Source organism: Bos mutus, chromosome 19 (genome assembly GCF_027580195.1).
Source record: "Bos mutus isolate GX-2022 chromosome 19, NWIPB_WYAK_1.1, whole genome shotgun sequence".
In the NCBI taxonomy this organism is placed as follows: Eukaryota; Metazoa; Chordata; class Mammalia; order Artiodactyla; family Bovidae; genus Bos; species Bos mutus.
This window is the reverse complement of record NC_091635.1, coordinates 23,492,643-23,508,294: the sequence shown is the minus strand read 5'-3', so window position 1 is coordinate 23,508,294 and position 15,652 is coordinate 23,492,643. Positions and strand designations below refer to the sequence as shown.

General features: G+C 51.9%; 1 non-coding gene across 1 annotated transcript; it reads right to left on the bottom strand.

Moving 5' to 3' along the window:
* Positions 1-390: 390 nt before the first annotated feature.
* Positions 391-498, bottom strand: LOC138983974 (U6 spliceosomal RNA). Its single transcript, XR_011461337.1, has one exon. It is a non-coding gene; the product is annotated as a U6 spliceosomal RNA (small nuclear RNA).
* Between the last annotated feature and the right edge of the window lie 15,154 nt (positions 499-15,652).

The window sequence follows — 15,652 nt, the reverse complement described above, 5'->3', positions numbered from 1 at the left end:
GTATGTTTCCATGCTGTTCTCTCCATTCGTCCTGCCCTCTTCTTCCCCTGCTGTGTCCACAAATCTGTTTTCTATGTCTGCTTCTCCATTGCTGCCCTGCAAATAGGATCATCAGTACCATCTTTCTAGATTCCATATTTATGCGTTAGTATATGATATTTTTTTTTTTCTGACTTACTTCACTCTGTATAATAGGCTCTCAGTTCATCCACCTCATTAGAACTGACTCAAATGTGTTCCTTTTTATGGCTGAGTAATATTCCATTGTATATATGTACCAGAGCTTCTTTATCCATTTATCTGTTGATGGACATCTAGGTTGCTTCCATGTCCTAGCTATTGTTAAGAGTGCTACAATGAACATTGGGGTATATGTGTCTTTTTCAATGAAAAAATATGGAAAGCTTCACAAATTTGCATGTAATCCTTGCACAGGGGCCACGCCAATCTTCTTTGTATCATATCTGTATTTAGTATATGTGCTGCTGAAGTGAGCGCCCAAGCCTCCTCTGACCTAAGCCTCTGTGGTCCTATGATCCTTGTTGTTGTTGCTCAGTCGTGTCTGACTCTGTGCGACCCCATGGACTGCAGCACGCCAGGCTTTCCTGTCCTTCTCTATCTCCCTGAGCTTGCTCAAACTCATGTCCATTGAGTCAGTGTTACCATCCAACCATCTCATCCTCTATTGTCCCCTTTGCCTCCTGCCCTCAATCTTTCCCAGCATCAGGGTCTTTTCCAATGAGTTGGTTCTTCTCATTAGGTGGCCAAAGTATTGGAGCTTCAGCTTCAGCATCTGTCCTTCCAATGAATATTCAGGACTGATTTCCTTTAGGATTGACTGGTTGGATCTCCTTGCTGTCCAAGGGACTCTCAAGAGTCTTCGCCAGCACCACAGTTTGAAAGCATCAATTCTTAGGCACTTAGCCTTTTTTATTTATTGTCTAGCTCTCACACCTGTACGTGATTACTGGAAAAACCATAGCTTGGACTATACAGACCTTTGCCAGCAGTGATGTCTCTGCTTTTTAGTCCACTGTCTAGGTTTTTCATAGCTTTTCTTCCAAGGAGCAAGTGTCTTTTAATTTCATGGCTGCAGTCACTGTCCGCAGTGATTTTGGAGCCCAAGAAAATAAAATCTGTCACTGTTTCTGAGCTGATGTGGTCCTGAGATATTATGACTGGAATAATTGCCATCACAATAATAGCGCCAGGCACTGTTATAAAACTCTTCCTGCATGATCTCATGTACTGCTCCACAGTGAGAGAATTGAGGCACAGAGAGGGCAAGTTTGCTCATCCCCAAGAGCCCTGGGACAGGCAGCCCAGCTTGGATCTGTCTGACTTCAGAGCCTGCTCATTTACCTGCTTCACTGCAGCTTTTGTGACTCCAAATCCTGCTCTCACAGGGTCCAGAACTCAGCCAATCACCAAATTCAACATCAAGTCATGACTCAGCACCTTTGCTGGGGAAGCAGCAGGTGGGAGGGGTGGATCCTAGCCGGAGATCTGAGAAGACAACAGTCCTCTGTCCTCTTCTGGGTCCTGGAAAGCTTCCTAGAGGAGGAGGATGGGCAAGAGAAGGAAGAAGAGGGGGAGGAGGGGAAGAGTGTATTTCAAGATGTTTAGGAGGTATGGCCATTCCAGATAGTAGGGTGGGCACTTGGAGGGATATGACCTTGTTTGAGAATAGAGGGTTGGAGGGACCCAGAGGGACAGGACAAGGAAGGGAGTCAGGTCTGGCTGCATTCCCTTCCTCCACCAGGCCACAGACTCAGACCCCAAGGGGCAGATAAGCCGGTGCCACATGGCCCTCTGAGAAAGCCTCTTGTTTCTCGCCCCCTCCCCTAGCTACTTAGCCCTCTGCTCCAGGCAGGAGGCCACTTTCAGTCACTCACAGGCTGAACCCTTAGGGGAAGGGCCTCTGCTGATCTCCCCCAAGGCTAATTAACAGCAAAGAGCTGGAGGCAAACACTTCTCCTAGAAGGCTGTCTTTGTTTCCCCAAGGGTATGGCACCTACAGACCTCTCCCCTCCGCACTGAGGAGACAGGTCTGCCCTTGCAGGCATCTGAGAAGGATGGATAAAGGAGAGAAAATCAACACCCAGAGCCAGCCTCTGGGCCAGTGGGAACACCCTCACTTTTCAGAGGGAGATGGACTGGCAGGTGCAGGCACTTGCTCAAAGTGACACTGAGGGAAAAGCCTGCCTGCTGGTTGGTCTGGTTCTCTTCTGGCTTCAAGGTGCTAGGGGTCTGTGCCTAGCTGGTGCATGTTGCCTCCGTCTAACTCCCACCCTGGTCCACGGGTTTTCCCATGAAGGAACTGCAGTGGTGACTAGGTCCCTCCCGGGAGGCAGGGCACAAAGCACCCCCCGGTGCAGGCCACTTCCCTCTTCTTCTGGATATTGCAGCTTTTCTGCGGGCTGACCTTGACCTAGGGCCTCCTACATTTTAGGCATGGGGGTAAACATTTGAGCAGATGACGTGTTTAATCCTTATAACTGTCTGATGAAATAGGTCCTGTTACCTTCTCCCTTTCACGGATGAGGAAACTAAGGCTCAGGAAGGTGAAGGAATGTATCAAGACCACACAGCTGTGAGCAGTGGAGGCAAGATTTGTATCCAGGATCCTCTCTTAGGCTCCCTATGACTCCCTTTGCTGGGTGTGTGTTGTCTCCCCTAATTGGAGTCCAGGTGGATGGAAGAGCAGTCTGCCCTCTGACCTCCTCTCAACTGGCCGAGAAGGAGGGGCCTCCGGCTCTGCCTCTAAGAAATGAGGCCATCTCTCCCAGCCCAGGGTGCAGGGCTGCAGGAGGAAGTCAGACAAGTTGTGAATCCAGCTTCCTCTCTGCTCACCCTTGTTGTCGGCTGGGGTTCCAGCTCCCTCCAGGATCAGAAAGAAATGACTCCTTTTGGAAAGTGGATAAGGGTGCAGGCTCACATCCTATTACTTGCTTGCTGTGGGATCTTGGGGAAATTACTTCCCCAAGTTGAAGTTGAAGATGCCAACTTCAGTGTTGGCATCTGTAAAATGAGGAAATCAGAATACCAGGTTCATAGGGCTAATCAGAGGATTGCATTGGGGAGAGTTTGCAACACTGCCTAGCACACAGGTAAATGTCCTTAAGAGAGGACTATTTTAAAAGAGGGGCCATCAAATGTGGGGCTGTCCATAAAAAGGATTTGGTTGGTTTTTAGCGGGGGGAGTCTAGATTTCCTAATTTTTCAAGGCTGAGAATTCCTGAGAGGGGAGGAAAGGGTGGATGGTTTCCAGGTGACATTCCTCCCTTCCCCCCACCTCCCAGGAGGATAAAAATTCCTCCCAGGTTTCTGTGCACTTTCATGTGGAACCTGCTGAGCCCTGCCAGCATTCCTCTGCCCCTCCTGTCAGCTGGGGGCCGGCCGAAGGGGTCATTAGCCCCTTTTACAGCTTTGTAAAGTGTGATGGCAGACGCCTCTACCTGAGATCCCAGCTGGGACCTGCTTGAAGCAGGTGACCCGCCCCCCAGAGGAGGGGCTTTAAGACTGAGGACAGGAGGAAGTCCCACGGGCAGGTGCTCAGGGCTGCCTGCAATGTGCCCTGACGCCTGTGGTGGGGACCAAGTCTGGTTACTTCCCTGCCACCATTCCTATCCTGAGGTCCCCTGGAGATGGGTTCTATGTGGACACCAGAGACATGAACCTCAGTTCTGTCCCAGCCCCTGAAGCTCCCAGGCTACAGCCCTAGAGTGACATATGACCCAACAAGTCTGAGCTAGGGGAACCAGGGAGATGGAGAGGAAAGCTGCCTGGATAGGAAGTAAGGGCAGGCTTCCTGCAGGAGAGGGCAGGAAAGATCAGGAAGATCAGGACTGGAGCTACGAGGCTTGGCATGGAGGATATCAAGATGTGCTCTTTTCACCCTCTGCTTCAGTGTCTGTGTGTTCTTGCCTCCATTCATCCATCTATCCATCCATTGACCTACTTACTATTTAAACAGGACTCCAGAAGCCCTTTTCCATAGCTGCTGGAGCTGTTCTACCATAGGACAGGCTAATGATGGGGAGGGAGCGTCCCTTCACTGAAGTTCTCTGAGCAGCTATTGCAGGAAGGAGTTTTGCACAGGGTGGGGTCTCCCTTAAGCCTCCAAGATATCCTTCCTGCTTGAAATGTTGTGAAGCCCTCCACCTCACTTCTGTCCTCTGATAGCCTGGCTGCTGCTGCTGCTGCTAAGTCGCTTCAATCGTGTCCGACTCTGTGCGACCCCATAGACGGCAGCCCACCAGGCTCCCCTGTCCCTGGGATTCTCCAGGCCAGATGATAGCCTGGAGCTCATGCCTTTTTCCCTCAAGCCAGTTGCTTTATCCACTTTTCCTGTCTCCTTCCCTGCCGCTTGCAACCCGCCCCTCCTCCCTGTTCAGCCTGGCCCCACCATACCCCAGGTGGACTTTTATGTCCCTCCCCTCCCTTACTTCTCTACCTCTAGCCTGGCCTTTTTGTGGCAGCCAGGGCTATTTCCAAAGGACCCTGCTGAAAATGTGGACTCCCTTGCTCAAGAGCCTTCCATGGCTTCCCATTACCTACAGAAAATTAATCTTCTGCCAGTGGGCCCCAGATCACTTTTTCACATGACATGTGCTCCCCCACCTTTACACATGGCATGTACTCCCCTTGCTAACCAAGTCACCCCGAGTCTAGGCTGAGAAACTGCCTCCTTGATGAAGACTGGCTGGCGCCCCCACCGAGGCAGTGATGGAATTGCTGTGGTGGTTTCCTTGAGGCCAGGGACACACCCGGTCATGTCTGTTCCCCCAGCGCCCAGCAGGGGCTCAAGAAACGTCAGCCAGCAGTTTGAATGAGTCAGTGAGTGACTGATTCTTCACCCTTCTGTCTTGAGGACCTCCCATCGCCCCATCCCTGCTTGTTAGAACAATTCCCATCCTGCGAGGGCATCTCAGTGCCTCCCTGTCCTTACTGTCGTCCCTGGGGCCCTCACCTGGGAAGCTCCACTCTTCCCTGAACCACTTTCTTATCATCTCTGTGCTCAATGAACATAGGCTTCTTGGGAGCATGACCTGAATCCTCCTTCACACTGGATTGTTAATCATGTTGATACAACCTCTAATTTAAAAAACTTTCACCCACACTCTGTTCAAAATTAATTCACCAGACAGTTCATGAGCTCCCAAGGCTAGCACGTGCCAGGCATGTTCCAGGCCAGGGCTCCTGACTGTGGGGCCGGGCACTCCTGTGGGGGAGGCAGAGGCTGACCAGTCCACTGAGGTCAGGCTTCTCTGGCTTCTGGCCCCTCTTCAGAGCTGAATTACTGAGCCCAGAGAAGGTGACTCTCCTGCTGGGTCACCCAGCCTGAGCAGGGTCCAGGGTACTCTTCCTCTCGTGCCCCGGCAGGAGTCCTTTGACCTAGCCCTGGACAGTTCCGCTCAGGTGGGTGCTCCAAAGAGTGATGAAGCCTACAGTATTTAATTTCTTCTTCTTCTTCTTCTTTATTGAAATACAGTTGGTTACAATGTTGTGTTAGTTTCAGGTATACAGCAAGGTGATTCAGATATATACATATATATATGTATATAAAATACGTATATAATGTATTTTCCTGATTCTTTTCCATTTTAGGTTTTCTGATTCTTTTCCGTAAATTCCCTCTGCTACATAGTAGAGGTTCATATAGTCAAAGCTCTGGTTTTTCCAGTAGTCATGTATGGGTATGAGAGTTGGACTATAAAGAAGACTGATACCAAAAATCGACGCTTTCGAACTGTGATGCCGGAGAAGACTCTTGAGAGTCCCTTGGACAGCAAGGAGATCAAGCCAGTTAGTCTTAAGGGAAATCAACCCTGACTGTTCATTGGAAGGACTGGTGCTGAAGCTGAAGCTCCAGTACTTTGGCCACCTGATGCAAAGAGCTGACTCATTGGAAAAGACCCTGATGCTGGGAAAGATTGAGGGCAGGAGGAATAATATTCCACTGTATAGAAATGTGACATCTTCTTTACCCATTCTTCTGTTGATGGACATTCAACTTGCTTTCATGTCCTGGCTATTCTAAATCGTGCTCTTGTGAATATTGAGATGTATCTATCTTTTCAAATTACTTTTTGTCTTTTCCAGACGTGTGCCCAGGAGTGGGACTGCTGGGTTCTATGCTAACTCTATCTTCAGCTTTTTAAGGAACCTCCATGCTGGTTTCCATAGTGGCTGAACCAATTTACCTTCCTACCAACAGCGTAAGAGGCTCCCTTTTCTTCACACCTTCTCCAGCTGAATTTCTTCTTAAAATTATAGCAAATGTAGCTTCTTATTTTATTTGAGGTCTTGTTGATTGGAAATCCAGTAGATGCCCCAAGTAGGTAATGAGTCATTTCTGTTTCTGGCACAGAAAGCCATGTCAGACTTGTACTTTTTGGATAAAACCAAGGTCTGTGTCGGAGAAGGCAATGGCACCCCACTCTAGTACTCTTGCCTGGGGGATCCCATGGATGGAGGAGCCTGGTGGGCTGTAGTTCATGGGGTTGCTAGGAGTTGGACACGACTGAGTGACTTCCCTTTCACTTTTCACTTTCATGCATTGGAGAAGGAAATGGCAAGCCACTCCAGTGTTCTTGCCTGGAGAACCCCAGGGACGGGGGAGCCTGGTGGGCTGCCGTCTCTGGGGTCGCACAGAGTCGGACACAACTGAAGCGACTTAGCAGCAGCAGCAGCAGCAAGGTCTGTGTTACTCTTAGTCCTCCACCTGCTTCCTCTGTTGCTTCTCTACTAAAGGAAAGGGTTAGTCCTCATCTCTTGGGCTCTTCTTCCCACACCAGCAGCTCCTGTGATCTGGGGTTGGGTCCTCGTTACTCCCGTGCTCCCTCTCAGAGCAGAGAAGGGCTCCATCCAGTCTGGGAAATGAGTTCCCTGCCCCACCCAGAAGTCTGACCCCAGTCCCTTCTGCTGTGGCCACCACTATCTCCGTGCTCTGGTCTCCAAGGGAAACCTCTGCCCCCTGGACCTCTTGCTCCATCCCTGAGGTCCTGCCTCTCTTGCTCTAGAGCAAGCTCCTAACCCCCACCAGGCTCACCTGTTTGGCGCCTGTCCCAGGGGACACAGAGATGTTATCCCTGGGGGTATGGGCATCAATGGGGGCATTGTTCCCACCCTGTCCAAGCAGAATCAGGGAGGGACAGGACAGAGACTGGGAATGTCCCAGGTGCCACACAGGCTGGCTTTGTCCTCCTCTTCTTCCCCCTCCCACCCTGCCCCCACCCAAAACACAGGCCTTTCCCTGCCCCCTTCACAGGCTCCTCCATAGCCCGGGGCAATGCAGCTGTTGCAGGGGTGGGGTCAGGATAGCTTTGGGCAGCTCTGTGGGAGCAAGGGGTCCCCTCTACCTGATCTCTTTGGAGCTGGGCTTCTGCTCAGGGAGGCCCATCCCTGCCTGCCCAGCTTGTCTGCCTGTGGCAGCCCTGTCTGGGTCCTTTCCCTGGGCCTGCCCTCTCCATGTGCCATCCAGACCCAGCCCAAACTTAGCTGCCCTGTAGAGACTTCCCAGACCGTCACACGGATTTAGGCCCCCAGGAGACAGAACAGGTTGCGTATAAAAATCAGTTCCCAAGAGCTGACCTCATTGTGGGGACTGGATTCAGGTCCCAGCTCTGTCAGTAGTTGTGTGACCTGGGTGAGTCATTGCACCTGGAGGTCTCTCTGGTCCCATCTATAAAATGCTGGTGTTGGCCCATCTTCCCTAAGCTCCCACGGTCTCCTCGCGCAGCTGCCTCCTGGGAAGTGGAGACATGACTGCCCCGGGGAGAAAAGAGCCTCCATCCCCAGGCTTCTGGCTCTCCTTAACCTCCAGCCGTAGCTTTGTCCCTGAAGCGTGAGTGACAACCACAGAAAGCTAATGGAAACCTGCAGTGCTGTGAGTGAAACTGATCTCCAGATCCAGATCCAGTTTCTCCTCTCAGCGGGCCCCAGGCCTCCCTTGCACCTGCTCTGGCCTCTTTGTACGTTAGGCCAGGAGCACTGGCTGTCTTTCATCCGCCTCCCGCTCCATTCATGCCTTAAGCCTGGGGCACCGCCTCCCACCTCCTGGCTGGGGCACCATTGCTGTAGGCTGGCCAGGAGGGCACCCCGGAGCCCAGCCCTCTCCCCCTTCCTCTCACTGGAAAGATCACAGGCTGGGGAGCAGAGGACAGGAAGGAGGCACTGTGTCCCATCAGATATAGTAAGGAGAGCTCAGCACTAGGGATTTTGGGGTTCTTTTGCTGAAAAAAGTGTAAAGTCAAGACGGCTTTTTGGAGGACGGACAATTTCCCACATGGATTTAGCACATAATAAGCCCAGCAGTGCCTGTGAGCAGGGCCTATCTTTCTTGTTAGGAATGATCGTGGTTGTTTATTTGTTTTTAAACGTTTAATTTTGTATTGGTATAGCAGATTAACAATGTTGTTATAATTTCAGGTGGATGGCAAAGGAACTCAGCCATACATACACATGTATCCATTCTCCTCCAAACTCCCCTCCCATCCAGGCTGCCACATAACATTGAGCAGAGTTCCATGTGCTACATCCTATGTCCTTGTTGGCTGTCCATTTAAAATATAGCAATGTGTACACGTCCATCCCAAACTCCCTGAACATCCCTTCTCCACAACCTTCCCCACCAGGAACCATAAGTTCATTATACTGAGGGAAGTCAGAAAAGAAGAAATATTGTGTGACATCCCTTATATATGGAATCTAAAAGAAATGATGCAAATGAACTCACAAAACAGAAAGATTCACAGACTTAGAGAACGAACTCAGCAAATATTTATTGACGTCGACGGTACAAGTTATCGTTTTCGGTGCTTCGTGTACAGCTGTAAACAAAACAAAGCCTTTATTTTCACTGAGTTCATATTCCTGACTGGGGGTTAGGGAGGCAGACACAAACAGGTAAGATGCGAGTTGGTTAGGAGAACTCTCCTGTTTAGGAGAAAAATTAAAATGGGTAAGGGAACAGGGAGCGACCAGATGATAGTTTAGATCTGGAATAGCAGGCCTCTCTGAGGATGTGACGTCCGAGCAGAGCGGGGTGGACAGCTGACGGAAGGTATCTTGGGCAGAGGGAACAGTCAGTCAAAGGCGCTGAGATGGGGAGAGCTTGGCGTGTTGAGAGAACAGCAAGGAGCCCACTGCGGCTGGAGCGGACGAGTGGAGGGGAGGGTGGTAGGAGATGAGGCTGAAATCGGATCCCACAGAACCTCGTGGCAACGACTCTGGATTTTATTCAGAGTGAAATAGGGGAAAACAGCCAGGGTGCCTCTCCTTTGGAGCCCCTGAAAGGCTCTAGCAATCTGCTCTTCCTTACTGCCTCTCAGGATTAGGGAGAAGTTAAGAGATAAATTTGGGGATCAGGCATGTTTACCAGGTTTATTCATCCATCCATCCTCCACCCCTCCCCCCATTTACCCATCTACCATCTGCCCATCCATTCACCTCACTATCCATCTATTTGTTTGACAAATATTTATTGTATACCTACTCTACATTACCACTTTCTTTGGACAAGTAGCTTATTTTCTATATCTGTAAAGGGAGGCTGTGATCATTTGTCCTTACTTCAGAGACTTGGAGGACTGAGCAAGACAGAGCACTTACATTGTTTAGTACAGTGCTGGGCATGTAGTGAGCACTTCATACACACCCAGTTGCTATGTGACTAGTGGCTGGTATTTGCAAGCTCCCTCCACCTGCCTTTTCCAACTCACTCCAGGGTGTCTAACTGTGCCCACCCCACCTGGGGGAGCTCTCCCAGAGAGGGCATGCTGTTCCATTCTCAGAGTTTCCATTCTCAGAGTTTCCCTGTGCGCCTCTCCCTTCCCACACTGCCCCACCCCTGCGGCCTGCCCTCGGCCTCCTGTGCCAGGTGTGGTGTCGGAGCTCAACAGAATGTTCTCTCTGGGCCTCATGTTCTAATTTGCCCTCTTTACTCATCAGCTGGCCTCTGTCTGCCCCAGCCCGTGGGCCACCCACTCGCCACCTCCTCCAGAAACATGTTGCATTGTCTAATGTAGCTCCAACTAAGGGTTCAAAAGCCTGAGACGGAAGCTTAACTTCTAGGGAGCAAAACCTGGTAAAAGCCCAGGCCTTGAAGCCCTTTGGAGTCAGAGATGCTGAAGAAATCCTGGCTTCAGTACATCTTCACTATTGTTCCCTGCAAGTCTCTCTGTGTCTCTGGGCCTCAGTTACTTTATCTGTAAAAGAGAACAATAACACTCACATAAAGCTCCTTCAAGAAGAACGTGCTTCACAAGTCACTATTAACAGCACATACACACCCCACTGAAGCTGGGGCCTCGGGTGTGAATCCTGAAGATTGTGTTCAAATATGCATAGACTTTTATCTGGGGTGAGGGTTCTTTGCTTTCATCAAGAAGACCTGGGCCAAAAAGATGAGAACATGGCAAAAACTTAAAGACATTGAGGAAGTCAAGTTTGTGATTTATTCCTTCATTTTGTAAAAATTCAATCATTCAGACATGTTTTTGGTACCTACTCTGTGCCAGGCCCTGTGGGAGAGTTGAAGACACACAGGGACTCCCCCACCCTTCAGAGTGTCCCCCTCTTAGCAGCGGGTACAAGCCTAGTTGGGGCACTGCTCTTTACAGTTCATAGAGCACCTCCTTGGGGTCATCTTCAATGATCCTTTCTGCTCCTGTATGGGAGAGGCCATTTTACAGGTGATAAAATTGAAACCCAGAGACGCTAAGTGACCAACTGGAGGTCACACAGCTGACATGCCAGGGCTGAGAGCCCTGAACCCATGCCTCCCTCCTGGCATGTCCCCTGGCCACTGGAGATGGGACAGCTGCTTCCCTGGCCTGGGGTGCAGGGGCTCCCTCTTCTTTCAGCATTTAGCACCGTGTTGGCTGCCTCATCCTCGTTCTTCTCCTTGTTCTCCTCCTCTTCCTAGCCTCAGCTGCTCGATGAAGCCCACCCTCTGCCCTCTGCTATGGGACCCTGCAGGGCCCTGGCCTATTAAGGGTTCCCTTCCCATAACACTTTTCTGTTTTTCTTCTTCCCCCTGTTGAGGGATGCAATCGAACTAGTTGGAAGAGGCAGGCTGGCTCTGGAGTCAAAGATGATGAAGGCGGGGTGGCTTGTGCATGAGGTAGAATGGGTGGGGTTGTGAGAGATGGAGGGCACCAGGTGAGGGACCCTCCCTCCCCTCACAGCTTCCCGGGCCCCCACAACATGCAGTCTTTTTGATGCTGTTGAGGATAAGCCAGGCCTCAACCCACGCGAAACTCTTCACACACACCTCCGGCTCCAGGCGGTCCCTGAGACCTCGTCAGGGGCTGGCTCTGTGCCTAGGTCCCAGCCCAGGGCGCAGGGCAACAGTGAGGGGTGGGAGGCCCAGCGTGCTCCAGTATTTATTTATTTATTTGAGAGGCCCAGCATTTACATACACGGGTTCTGATTACCCCCAGGGCTGGGAGGAGGGGGACGCTGCTGCCTGGGCCTTTGATGTTCCAGAGAAGAGATGGTGAGATGGCGCTGGGAGTCACTCCTACTGTGGGGTGTGTGCTTGGGGGGAGCCCTGTGATGTCACATCAGGAGCCCAAGGATGGCAGGTATGGGGGCCAGGCTCAGGGGTGACTAGGAGGGGTCAGAAAGTGGGAAAGAGGAGGGAGACCCCTCTTGGGCTGGACGCTTGGCCCACAGCTGCACAGCACCCACCAGGACCATAGCCATTGCCCGGGATTTGGGACCACGCATGCCCTCCAAGGGCAGCAGGTTGAAGAGGAAGGGAGGAAGAAGGCACCAAAGGCCCGTGGGCAGGGCTCCACCTCTAAAAACTCTCCATCCCCAGAGAGGCCTGGAGGATGAGGACAACCTCAAGATCAATGTCTGGGTCAGGGGCATTGAAGTAGAGGCCTGGGACCCACACAGAACCACAAAGACCCCCAAAGGGGCTCTGTACATTTGTCTCCAGGTCTCCCATACATGCAGAGGAGCCTGGCAGGCTGCAGCCCATGGGGTTGCAAAGAGTTGGACACGATTGAGTGACAAGCTTCCATATGCCTCTAGGGAAACCAAGAGGACGTGTGCTGAGTGATGGAGACTGTTTACCCATAAGTCAGGGAATGAAGGGACAAATGCAAAGGCAGAAAGACAGGAATGCCTCTAGTGTGTCGACCATGCTTACTTCTGAGGGTCTTCTATGGACTGGGCCTGTTGTATGAATGAGTGAATGAGACCCAGGACCCCCCATCCCAGGGCTTTACGGGAGGAGTGCAGAGATAAGGAAGAGTTAGAAATGGGGGAGCCGTTCTTTTTAGCTCTGTCATTGGAAAAAATTTCAACCATTGTTAATATTTAATCCCATTTGCTTTCTCTTTCTCTCTCAATGTAGATATTTTTCCCTGAACAATTTGAGGGTAAGTTACATATATCGTGGCCTTTATCCCTAAATAATTTCAGCCTGTGTTCCCTAAGAATAAGGACATTCTCTTCCTTAACCACAGTATGGTTATCAATTTCATAATTTAGCATCAATTCAATATTGTATCTAATCTACCGTCTGTATATATCCATGTTCCAATTTTGATTAGAACTAATTCACTTGAGGTAATAACATCTTTGCCAGGATTCTTTGCCCTACAGACCACAGGAACCAGGGAGGTCACAGAACTAGGGAGGAGACAGTGACTGAGCTGGGTGACAGCCAGGAGGGCAAGCTCCTGAGAGGGATAGAGGTGAGCACTGGCAGGCGTCGGGGGGAGGGCCCCAGGCCTCAGCTTCTGGGTGGACGTCCCAGGTATCTGAGGAAGCTTTCCTCTCACCGTAGACATCTGGGGACTCTCAACCCAGGAAACAGAAAACCCTGCGTTTCAAGGAGGTTTACCAACCTGCCCAGCCAGCACCCCATCCGTCGCACCTGCCACCCTCCCCAACACACACTCAGTGGGTGGAGATGAGTGGGTAAAACATCGCGTCAGTTATTCCAGATGTTCCAGCCGGCGAGTCCCTGGCTCAGACAGGACCATAGAGGGCCAGTGGGAAGGTGATGGCCTGTGTTGAGGGAGCCTCTGGGATTTATGGTGGGTGGAGTTTCTACCCACAGTTTCCCTGGACAGCCCACATCCTCCTCTCCCTCTGAGGCCTCCTCTAGAAACAGGCCCCTCAGCCCTGATATATCCCTATGTCTAGAACAGGGCTTGGTACCCAGTAGATATCAATCAATATCTGGAACAAATGAACAGCTCTTCTTTCTATTCAGGAGACCAGATTAGTACTTGGATTTTGTGGCTCTGGGTTGTCAATCCTGGGGTCTGAGACTCTGCTCGCATGCTCCATCCATCCATTGGCTAAATCCAGCTATCTCCACGCACCAGCTATTGGAAACAAACAGAACTAGAGAGAGAAAGCCTGGTGGGGCAGAGAGGAGTCCCAGGAAAAGCAGTGATCAGCTGGTCTTTACGCCAGATGAAGGCCCAATGGGTATAGCTTGTAGCGAGAAGATGCATGATTTGACATCAAGAAGGACTTCCCAATATATATTTTGTTGAGTCTTAGATGGTTTCCTTGTTGACCTGTCCAGAGGCAGAGGGATGCCAGTGATGACTTCTTGACCCTCCCAGATGGCCCTGTGGGGCCTCCCAGGCCCAGCCAAAGCTTTGCCCACCAGGCGTGGGTGGTGGGACTGTGGATGGTTGGCTTTAGCCTGCATCCTTGGTGTGCGCCAACCAGGCCAAAGGTGCCCCACGCACTGTCTGGCCTGGGATAGTGTCCAGACTTGGTCCCCAGGGTCCTCCCACCCCTGCTGGACAGCGGCCTCTCCCAGTGACTCAGCCCTGACGTCGTGGGGCGAGCGGAAAGGCCAAGGGCGTGGGAGGTGGTGGCTCCCTCCCTCCTGTCCTCACCTCCCTGGGCTCAGTCCCCATAACCTCCTTCCCTCCCACCACCCCTACCCTCTCTCACTTCCTCGTGAGCTTCCCATGAGCCCATGCACCCAGGGCTGTTGTCTTTCCTTGTGGACACATGCCTTGTGTGTCTGGGTATGTGCTGGGCCACTGCGGCTCATAAAATAAAAGCACAATGTGAGAACTCCTGGTCTAGATCCCAAGGCCCCTCTCCTTACCTATTGGGGTGGGAATGGAGCACCTTTCTTGGGTGACTTGGGCATTCTTGGTTTCACACTGGGCTTTTCTGTGCCTCCAGGCCTTGATTCTGCTTGTCTATCCCATGTCCTCCAGGACCTACCTTAAGTGTGTGAGCTCAGCTTTCTGCGTTCCTTCAGATGGGAGAGAGTCCCTGAATTCGTACCTTTCCCCTCTGCAGGATGCCGCATTCAGGCCTCCAACTCTGTCCTGCCTACACCCCTCCCAGCCAGCCCCCTCCTCCACCCCACTTCAAAGTCCAGAGCCAGCAGGAGCTAATTACATGCCCCCCACCCCCATCGCTCGTTAAGTGTCATTAGCCCCAGTTTACAGATGAGGAAACTGAGACTGGGGAGTTGGAGGACGTCACCCCCTACATCCCCACCCTGGTCCCTGCGTCAGGACTGGCACAAGGTCTGGGGACCTTGACAAGACCCTTTCCTGGAGAAGCTGGGGTCCAGTGCCTATTCTAGCTCCCACTTCCTGCCTTTCCCCAGCCTTGCTCTCCTTCCCTTGAAGCCAGCTGTGGGTTTGAATAGACCTCTGTGGAGCCCCTGGAATGGGGTGGCAGGAAGCCTCTCTGAAGTCTCGCAAAGGCAAAATGCAAATGAGCCCCCCAATTAGTATAGAGTCAGGGCGGTGGCACTTTAGGTAATAGGACGTGGGGAGCAGAGGGACCCCCACCCTCCTGCTCATCAGCTTGCCAGAGGCCCCCGCTCTGGGAAGAGGCTGGTGATGCTGTCACCCTGAGTGGAGCTGGCTGGGTGGGGCTGGGCGGGATGAGACGGGGTGAGGAGGGGGCGAGTGCTGACACTGGCAGGACTTTGGAGGGCACCAAGCTGATGTTGTCAGCAAGGACGGCCCTGCCCTCAGGGGTGAGGAAGAAGCCTGCATCTCAGCCCTCCTGGGGCAGGCAGAGGCTCCCTCTGCGGTCTGGGAGTATGACCTGGTTTGACTCAGCCGACTGGGGCCTAGTGGGCTGTGAGACCTTTGAGACACCCCCCAACAAAAGGGAACGAGGCCCTTCTGTTTATAGACAGGGAGAAGAGGTCCAGAGAGGGGAGCGATTTGTCCAGCTGGGTCTGCGCAGGGCACAGCGGAGACTTTGGAGAACACAGTCGGCAGAACTGGGGCTCCTGAGGGAAAGTGAAGGCTGGGAGTGGAGAAGTGTGGAGGCTGCTGCAGGGAAATGTGTTGCTCACGAAGCTGTAACCTTCTCAAGTGCTGGGATTTATGGTCAGTTTCTTCCACGGCTCGTATGGACAGACAGTATGCTGGGTCTATGGCAGAAGATAAATACTTACCTGCTCACTAGCTGAGCTTTTAGTGCTGACATGAATGTACAGGGAGGGCGACATACTGCAGCCAGAGCGATGGAGGGCAGACTTCAGGAGGAACTTTGTACTTTTGTGGATGAGGGCCTCTGAGATAAGTGCCTAACTAACACAGGAGCTGGCTTCGGCCCTATCTGCTACCCTGGATCCTTCTCTGGGGTAGCATGCGGGGTTGCCTCTGCTATCCGTTCAGCAGGC